The sequence below is a fragment of the Callorhinus ursinus genome, unplaced genomic scaffold, assembly GCF_003265705.2.
Source record: "Callorhinus ursinus isolate GAN/ISIS: 27379988/994484 unplaced genomic scaffold, GSC_fseal_2.0 scaffold1, whole genome shotgun sequence".
Lineage (NCBI taxonomy): Eukaryota > Metazoa > Chordata > Mammalia > Carnivora > Otariidae > Callorhinus > Callorhinus ursinus.
In genome coordinates, this window is record NW_027397063.1 from 17540388 (window position 1) to 17550389 (window position 10002).

Genomic DNA, 10002 nt, shown 5'->3' on the forward strand with positions numbered 1-10002 from the left:
GAGGGAAAAAAAAATATATAACGTGCAAGTAAGCTCTCAGGACAACGTCTGTGGCATAAAACAAGGTATGATTATATCCCTGTCCAGGCCTGACCAACAAGCTCTGCCAGGTGAGATACAGGCATATTTTTTTTCCCTCATTGACTTAAATGGAACCTGTTTGGTCCAATCCTTTCTAATTAGAAAAAGCCATTTCATCATTTAACATTTTTTTTTGTGGAATCATATATGCATCCATTAGTTATCTCCAAAAGCTCTGTCAGCAAAAATTGTATCTTCAAAAAAATGACAAAGGAAGAAAAGATTATAAACTTGGTCTTAAATATGGAAGTTAATGGCTAAGAGCAACTGTGTTTCATAATCCAATGTGGTCCTTAAGGAATTTTAGAATTATTGATGCCATAAAAATTATAACTTAATTAGAACTTTAGCAATAAGATTCAAGGAAAACTAGTAGATATTGAATCCAATTCTTGGAACAGCACTTTACCTAGTATTAAAAGAAAAAAAAACTTAATTGCAAGAAATTCCTTTGTGTGTTACTTATATGATTTTCAAATATAATCTCCATATCTAGTGTTGACTTTTTTTTAAAGAAAGGATTCTCTGATAATGTGAATGAAAAACTAAGCATCACTATTTTGAAAGGCTTGGTATATACAGTCTGGTTAAAAAAAATAAAATGCCTAGGAACACTACTGATGGTTATTTCAATTTTTCTATGTAAAGTTATTTGGGCATTCGATTTTATAAGCTGTTTCCTTTTAAATTTCTTTTAAGATCCTATTTATTTGACAGAGAGAGAGAGAGAGACAGCGAGAGAAAGAACACAAGCAGGGGGAGTGGGAGAGGGAGAAGCAGGCCTCCCACCAAGCAGGGAGCCCGATGTGGGGCTCGATCCCAGGACCCTGAGATCATGACCCGAGCTGAAGGCAGTCGCTTAATGACTGAGCCATCCAGGAGCCCCTCCTTTTAAATTTTTAATCAGGGATATTGGCAATGTTACAAGTATCTTATAAAGAAGTCAAAGTGGGGCCAAACATGTACATTTCAATATTAATTTAGTTATATAAATTTAAATGAAAGCCTTTACTTAGGTCTAAAAAGGACACCACCCTGTTGTGAAACTCAGTATTATTCCCCACATAATACACCCTGAGAAAACTGCCCACTCATTTTCCCATCTTCTCTTACAAAGCAAAGCAAATCCACTGGGGGAATGCCAGTATAGACAGCGTAGAAGGAGTATAGACTAGGGTGTTGAGGGTAGAACAGGAGCGGCAGTACATACTTGTAAGTTATAGCAAGTCTCCAGCATAAGCAAGCCTTGTAAGGACAGTACAAGAACTTGCTCTTGTCACATTGGGCCTTAGATTTTGACTGTTGCCCATTGGAATCCCCTCAGTCCACTGCCACTTTATAATAATGCTTGAAGTCATTGTTACATTATAAAGATAAAACTGTGAACTAAAAATGACCAAACCAATTAGTAGAATGAGAACTTTTTTAGGATTCACCCTATGTGATAACAGATTTTTAGGATCATCCTTGAATGATAGCTCCCTGTGAGTGTGGACAAAACCTATAACTCGCCTCTAAAGAGTAGAATATGGCAAAGGTAATGGGATATCACTCCTGTGATTATATTATGGTATCTTATATGGCAAAGATGAAGGGATCCGGTAGATGTAATAAAGGCCCCTAATCAGTTTAAGTTATCAAAGGGGAAATTATCCTGGATGGGACTGCACAAGCACATAAGCTCTTTAACAGTGGGTCCATAGGTCAGAGCCATAAGTAATCAGAGATCTACTCTCTTGCTGGTGTCAAAGCAGCAAACTGCCATGTTGTGAACTGCCTGTGGAGAGGGGTGGCCCTAGGAGCTCAGAACTTCCGTCCCATAATTACAAGGAACTGAATTGTGTAGGTAGTGTAAATGAGCTTGGGAGAGGACCACAAGCTCTAAATGAGAAGCTGGACAAAGATGTCTGGATTTCAGCCTTGTGAGACCGAGCAGAGGACCCCATTGAGCAGTGCTCAGACCTTAGACCTACAAAACAATGACATGATAAATAGGTATCTTTTGAGCCATGAAAGTTGTGGTTGTTAATCACATAGAAAGTTAATATACTTCAGCCCCATCTTCTAGGTGGGACTTCTGTAATGGGGGAGTAAGAACATCCAAAAATCCGCTCCTCCATAAAAGCAATAAGAATACTAACAAATTCTCAAAATTAACTTTCAGAACTCCAGAAAAAGCCAAAGACCCCGGTTGCCAGACTGAGAAGTGTTTAATTCAGTAAAACAGCTGAATCTTGGTAAGAACAGCTGGCCGTGTTTTGTTTTAACTTGCATTATCCTATCCCATCCCATCTCACCTTCCACCCACCTTTTCAGGAGCCTTGAAAAATCAACAGCCTTATAACCAAGATAGCTATAAACAGTGTAGCAACCACTGGATGGGACCAAACAGGTTTAGTGCCAGTTTTGAACCAAAAGCCCCACTCTCCCAGAGAACTAGTTTTATTTGATCTATCTGGTTACTTCCTAAAAACCTACTCATAGGACTTGTCTTAATTTGACCAGATTCAGAGCTCACTCAGTGCAAACACTGTTTGCCTTAGGTTTTTTGTCAAAACAACAACAAAAACAGTTTCAGTTGTCTAACACACCGGCATAAGACAGAAATAACAATACAAAAGCACACAAGGAGCGGGGGATCTTAAAAGGAAATGGGGGAGGGGCACCTGGGTGGCTCAGTCATTAAGAGTCGGCCTTCGGCTCAGGTCATGATCCCAGGGTCCTGGGATCGAGCCCAGGATCGAGCCCCGCATTGGGCTCCCTGCTCAGCGGGAAGCCTGCTTCTCCCTCTCCCACTCCCCCTGCTTGTGTTCCCTCTCTGACTGTGTCTCTCTCTGTCAAATAAATAAAAACCTTTAAAAAAATAAAGGAAATGGGGAAAAATTTTAAAGGAAAAGTTATGGGATGAGAAGACTATAGGGGAATTTGAAAAACTAACATTCCTGGGAATCTAGATGGTCATGAAAATGTGGTCATACCTAGTAAAGGCCTGAGAAGCCCCTAAGCTCTCATCTATAGCTAATTATAGAATCCTGCCCAAGTAGGAAGTGAAGGCTAAAGTAGAGTTGTGAACTGCTGGAGCAATTGAAAGTGTGGCTTAATACTCACACAGAGTACCACCTTAGAAAAAGGTGGAGGGGGGGTGACTTACACTTTCAAGGCATTTAAAAAAAACTGTCCAATACTGGCTGACCACTAAGCTAACTGAGCAGAGAAATAAATGGCTACATATGCCAAAGAACACAGACCAGCAGCAACAATCACCAGCAAAACCAAGAAACAATGGAGAGATCATGAGGAGAGGGGTCTGATTTTCAGAGATGTCACATTTAAAATGTCCTATTTCCAAACAAACAAACAAAAATTCAAAACATTCAAAGAAATAGGTTGTATGGCTATCCATTGGTGGGGCACTGGGGAGAAAAAAATCAGTAGAAATCATCCTGAAGAAGCCCAGACATTTGAGTTACTAAAAAATTTTAAAACAGCTTTTATTATTATTCTTTTGAGAGAGAGAGAGAGAGTGAGAGTACAAGCGAGGGACAGAGGGAGACAGAGAATCCCAAGCAGGCTCCAGGCATGGAGCCTGACGATGGGCTTGATCCCACAACCCAGAGACCATGAACCCAGCCAAAATCAAGAGTCAGGTGCACAACCAACTAAGCCACCCAGGTGGCTATAGCTACTATAAATATGTCAAAAGAACTAAAGGAAACCATATCTATGGAACAAGTAGAGAATGATGTCCCATGAAATAGAGAATATCAATAAGTAGAAATTCTAAAAAATGAACCAAATAGAAGTTCTACAGATTTTAAAAGAGAGATAATCAATAAAACCAAAAGTAAGCAACAGTACAAAAATAAAGAATAGAGCAGAAAGAAATGAAAGAAAAAGAGAGACAATCAACAAACCAGAAGTTGTCCTTGGAGTCACATGGTTCCAAGGACTCATGCTTACTGACTTCAAAAGTTACTATAAAACTAGAGTAATCAAGACAGTGTGGTCCTAGCATAAGGATATATAGATCAGTATAAGAGAAAAGATTAAGAAAGTGGCAAAACTTTAGCTAAACTAATCAAGGAGGTGAGAAGACTCAAACTACTAAAACAGGAGAGAAAGGAGAGGGTATCTCCACCTGCCTTACAGAAATAAAGATTAAGGGAATATTATTCACAGTCATACGAACAAAGTACATAACTGGAAATGGATACATTTCTAGAAAGACACAAAGAACCAAAACTGAGTAAAGAAAACATCTGAATCTACCTATAACAAGAGATTAAATTAGTAATCAAAACACTGACAAAGAAAACACAAGGCTCTGATGGCTTTACTGGTGAATCCTGTCCAACATTTAAAGAGGTTACATAAATCTTTCACAAACTCTTGCAAAAAAAAATTGGAGGGAATCCCAAGTCACTCCATGAGACCAGTCTTACCCAGAATTCCAACAACAGACAAAAACATTAAAACTATAGTTTAATATCCCTCATGAATAGAGACACAAATTCTCAGTAAAACACTAGAAGGTGTTGATGCATACAAGGTTGATCCATCATATGAAATCAACCTTAACACAAAGGGGAAAGAGGGGTCTTTTCAACAAGACCTGGACACATGGATATCCACAAACAAAGAAGTTGAATCCCAATTTTATACCATACAACAAGTTAACTCAAAAAGGGCCATATTGCTAAATGTAAGAGCTAAAACTACAGAATTCTTTAAAGTACTTGAGTAAATTTTTGTGATCTTGAATTAATGTTTTAGACATAATAAATACAAATGGCAAAAGCAAACACACAGATAAATGGGATTATGCACAAACAATGAATCATGGAACACTACATTAAAAACTAATGATGTATGGTCATTAACATAACAATAAAAAATTTAAAATCTTCCTGAAAAAAAAATTAAAAAATAAAAAATAAAAACAAATACAAAATGTACTGATTCAAAGGACATCATCAAGAAAGTAAAAAGATAATCCAGAGGATCAAGGAAATATTTGCAATTCCTGTATCTGATAAGAAACCGGTATCAGCAACTTCTTGCTAGACACATCTCCAAAGGCAAGGGAAACAAAAGCAAAAATGAACTATTGGGACTCCATCAAGATAACAAGCTGTTGCACAGCAAAGCAAACAATTGACAAAACCAAAAGACAACTGACAGAATGGGAGAAGATATTTGCAAGTGTCTTATCAGATAAAGGGCTGGTATCAAAGATCTCTACAGAACTTATCAAACTCAACACCCAAAAACAAATAATCCAGCCAAGAAATGGGTAGATGACATGAACAGATATTTCTCCAAAGAAGACCTACAAATGGCCAACAGACACATGAAAAAAATGTTCAGCATCACTTGGCATCAGGGAAATACAAATCAAAACCACAATGAGATACCACCTCACACCAGTCAAAATGGCTAAAATTAACAAGGCAGGAAACAAATGTTGGTGAGAATGTGGAGAAAGTAGAACCTTCTTACACTGTTGGTGAGAATGCAAGCTGGCACTGCCACTCTGGGAAACAGTATGGAGGTTCTTCAAAAAGTTAAAAATGCACTGATAGAGCTACCCTACAACCCAGCAATTGCACTACTAGGTATTTATCCTAGTACAGAGGGAGACAGTGATCTGAAGGGGCACCTGCGCCCCTGTGTTTATAACAGTAATGTCCACAATAGCCAAACTATGGAAAGAGCCCAGATGTCCGTTGACAGATGAACGAATAAAGAAGATGTGGTATATATATGAACTGGAAGAGTGAGGTTCTTTTCTCACAGAATCAAAGAATGAATCTCGCGGATGACAGAGAGTGAGTAAAGCTACAGAAATTTATTAAGCAAGGATCAGAAAAAGCTCAGTAGTGAGAGGGGTCTTAACAGGGTTGCCACTGGGACTTTGAGGGTTCATCTTTTATTGAAAGCTAACCAGGGAATTTAAATCCTTTTAACATCTCTATTGGTAGCACCATTGAGCAAGGATTAGTGATAATAGCTTACTTCCTTTTTAGGGTCAGGTAATTTTTTGTTGGTCACAAGTAGCTCTTATAATAAGAGCACACCTCTGACACCTAGGACAGGTGGTCTGATTTGTTTCCTTATCTCTGGTTTCCTTTCACCATGCATTTTTGGAATTTTTATGAGCCTGATCCTGTAGCCCCCTACGTATCTCTCCCTACCTAGCCCTGGTAGGTATACAGAGGTATACAACAGAATATTACTCAGCCATAAAAAAAAAAGAAAGAAAGGAAAGAAAGAAGGAAAGAAAGAAGGAAAGAAAGAAGCAAAGAAAGAAGGAAAGAAAGAAGGAAAGAAATCTTACCATTTGCAACAACATGTATAGAACAGAGGGTATTATGCTAAGCAAAATAAGTCAATCAGAGAAAGACAATTATCATATGGTTATGATGCGGGAAACAAAGGCAGAAGAAAATTATTAAATTTCCTTACTACCTAGAGACCACTGACAAGTCTTGAAACAGGCAGAATGACATTCCTCTAGGGGTTCACCTGCCTCAATGTTAATACTTTGCTAAGGGCAAAAGGCAATTCTAGCCTGAGCTCCCCACTGCCTCCCCAACCAGGATCCTGTAAGTTTACTTTAACATATAAAAATTCCTTTGGAAACTTCCTTTATCTCTAAACCACCCCCAAGAAATGTGTTGGCAATCATCCCCGAAGCATATGGCCCACCCATATACATCTGAAGGGTCTCATGACTAAGGTCTTATTAGACAGCAATAAATGACCTTTTCCCAACAACAGCTAGCCCCCTCAAGGTCCTGGAAACCTGGCTTCCAGAATTCCTAAGTGATTACCCTATCCCTAACCCCCTCCCAACTTGAAAGTATATAATGGGCCACTCCTCATGACCCCAGTGCAGCTCTTTCTGCCCACAGGTCATGTCCCCATGCTTTAGTAAAACCACCTTTTTGCACCAAAGACGTCTTAAGAATTCTTTCTTGGCCATCGGCTTCGAACCCTAACAACATCTTTCCTACATCAGTTCCACTCATATATGGAAATCAAACAAAACGAGGCTCATAGGGGAAGGAAGGAAAAATAAAAGAAGACAAAATCAGAGAGGGAGACAAACTATAAGAGACTCTTAACTATAGGAAATAAACTGAGAGTTGCTGGAGGGATGGTGGGTGGGGGATGAGGTAACTGGGTGATGAGCATTAAGGAGAGCATGCAATGTAATGAGCACTAGGTGTTATATGCAACTGATAATTAACTGAACGCTACCTCTGAAACTAATAATACACTATATGTTAATTAGTTGGATTTAAATAAAAATTTTAAGAATTGATATCCAGAATACATAAAGAACTCTTACAATTCAACAAAAGACAACCAAACTTTAAAATGGGCAAATAATTTGAATAGACATTTCTCCAAAGAAGGTATACAAACAGCCAGTAAGCACATGAAAAGATGTTTAATCTTATCATCATTGGGGAAATGCAAATCAGAACTACAAGATAACATTTCACACCCACAACTAGAATGGCTAAAAGACATAATTACTAATGTTGGCAACTCAAGTTCTTGAGCCAGAATGTTTGAATTCAAATGCTACCATTGCCACCTACTAACTATGACTACAAACTATCAGTCTTGTCAGTTTACCAGGGCCTCAGTGTTTTTCAACGGCAAAATGGTTCCAATAATCTACTTACCTCATAGGCTAGTTTAAGAACAATTTAAACAGCAAGTATAAAAAGAATAAACAGAGATAAAAAGAAAAAGTAGTGAATTTTAAAATGGCAGAAATTAAAGGGATGATTCTTTAAAAATCTTAACATACCTCCCAAAAAAATCTTCAACACCTCCCTGCGAAAAAAAAACATAAAAACATGGAATTAGAAGCGAAAATAGTGAAGTAACTCTATCAAAAAAAAAATGTTAATTCTAATATTGATCTTTTCCCACCTGTACACAGCTGCATTCAAAAACCTGATAAAATATTTTTTAAAATATGACCAAAGGGACCCCAAAATAGAAAAACTAAGCAAGTTGTTTTCCCAAAAAAATTGAAGAAAAAAAAAATCTATCCCAACTCCGCACCACCACCACACAAATACAAATTTTTTTTTTAATTACCAGGCTTAAATATTTGCATAGGTACACATTAGTAAATCTTCATGGATGAGAAAACGCCATTGCTATTTAAACCACTCAGAACATAAGATGGGAAATTCTTTACAGTACCAGCATAAAATTGATCCCAACACCAACAGCACAATAAAAGAATTCCATAGGATCAAGCTTATCAGCAAATAATGATGCAAAAAACCTGCTAAATAAAAAATGTGAAAAAAATATAAATAGGATTCAGTAACACCAAGCAAGTTCACTTTGATGAGGGACAAAGCACAAGCTGACACCCCACAAACCATCCCACGCACTGTCCCCGTGCATCCCCCTGCCCCCGGTGGGATATGTGTGACATTCCTCAGCAACTCCTTGCTGCCCTAAAGCTAAGGGGAAGAAAAACAAATGGTTAATTTATAGAAATCACAGTCCTGCAAGACAGGAGTCTCCCTCAGTTTACAATTGTATTAGTGATTTACAAGAAAAGAGCATTCTTATCAATAACCTAACTTCCAGAAGGAAATGTAGATAAAATTAAATGTCCTTATAACCTGCAGCCCATTGATCAATACTTGAGGCAAGCAGAGTATAACGTTCCTCCAGGAAGCTCCCAAAGTCTTAATGTTTGTGCTTTACTAGAGGGAAAAACAACCTTAACGTGACAATGGCAAGGCCTCCAGTATCTTGTAGGTCTATATGAAAGTTCTTTTGAAAACCTGCCTTTTGCCTTACCGCCCCCAACTCCAAGTACATAATCAATTGTTCCTCACAACCCCAGTGAGGCTCTTTCTGCCCACAGGTCCTGTCCCGGTGCTTTAATAAAATCACCTTTTTGCACCAAAGACATCTCAAGATTTCTCTCTTGGCCATCGGCTCTGGACCTCACCTACATTCAAAACTACATCAATTTCAGGAAAACCAGCACGATAATAATTGAAAATCTATTAACACAATTTAGCCACCATTCAAGTGAAATGTCTATTTTTCAATAGAAATAGATCTAGATTTCCCTTATATTATACAGACATACACACATCTCAAAACCAGAATCATTATGTTTCATGGAGAAATATTATGAACATTCTGTGGTGGGTAGAATTCTATGACAGACCTTAAGATTTCTGTTCCCACCAAGAACTGATTTCTACCAACAATCATGTGAGCTTAAAAGAGCAATTCAGGTTCTAGAAAAGATGCAGCCTGGCTAATAATTTCAGCCTTGTGAAACTGAGCAAGGTTTCTCATCTACAGAATCATAAAATGAGTTTTTGTTGTTTTTAAGCCCTAAATCTGTGATAACGTGTAATACAGAATAGAAAACCAACACACATTCTCATTAAAGAAAAAAACATTCAACTTAGCTCCCAATTTAATATTCATCTTGAAATAGTGTGGCAGGTAGTAATCTCCCTCCACACAGACCAGAAAAAAAAAAAAAAAAAGTGCCACAGTAGTAACTTTAATGCCCACACACTCTACTAGGACTTTGTCATTCTTCCTTTACCAAGCAGCAGAGATTATTTTTTCTGTCCTTGAAACTTGGTAGATTTCTGTGACTCTCTTGATGAATAAGATACTACAGGAGTGACAGTATAAGAATTCTAAGGTTAGGTCTTAAGAGGTAATTTGGCTTTCACCTAGTTTTCTCCTCTTGCAACACTCATTCTTGGAAACTAGCCACCATGCTGCAAAAAAAGCCCTTGTCCGAACTTCTAGCCACTTCTGTTGCCATGAGTAGAGCAGAGGTGAGCTGCCTTTGCCAACTACTGTCCAGTTGCAGATTTGTAAGCAAAATAAATATTATTGCTC

The 10002-nt window shown here is 38.0% G+C and overlaps 1 long non-coding RNA gene across 1 annotated transcript in view; it reads right to left on the reverse strand.

Moving 5' to 3' along the window:
- LOC141372614 (uncharacterized) overlaps nucleotides 1-7919 on the reverse strand; it is a 68592-nt gene extending 60673 nt beyond the window's left edge. The window contains exon 1 of the long non-coding RNA XR_012377938.1: nucleotides 7907-7919. This is a non-coding gene — a long non-coding RNA (uncharacterized lncRNA). The remainder of the gene's footprint in view (nucleotides 1-7906) is intronic.
- Nucleotides 7920-10002: the final 2083 nt, after the last annotated feature.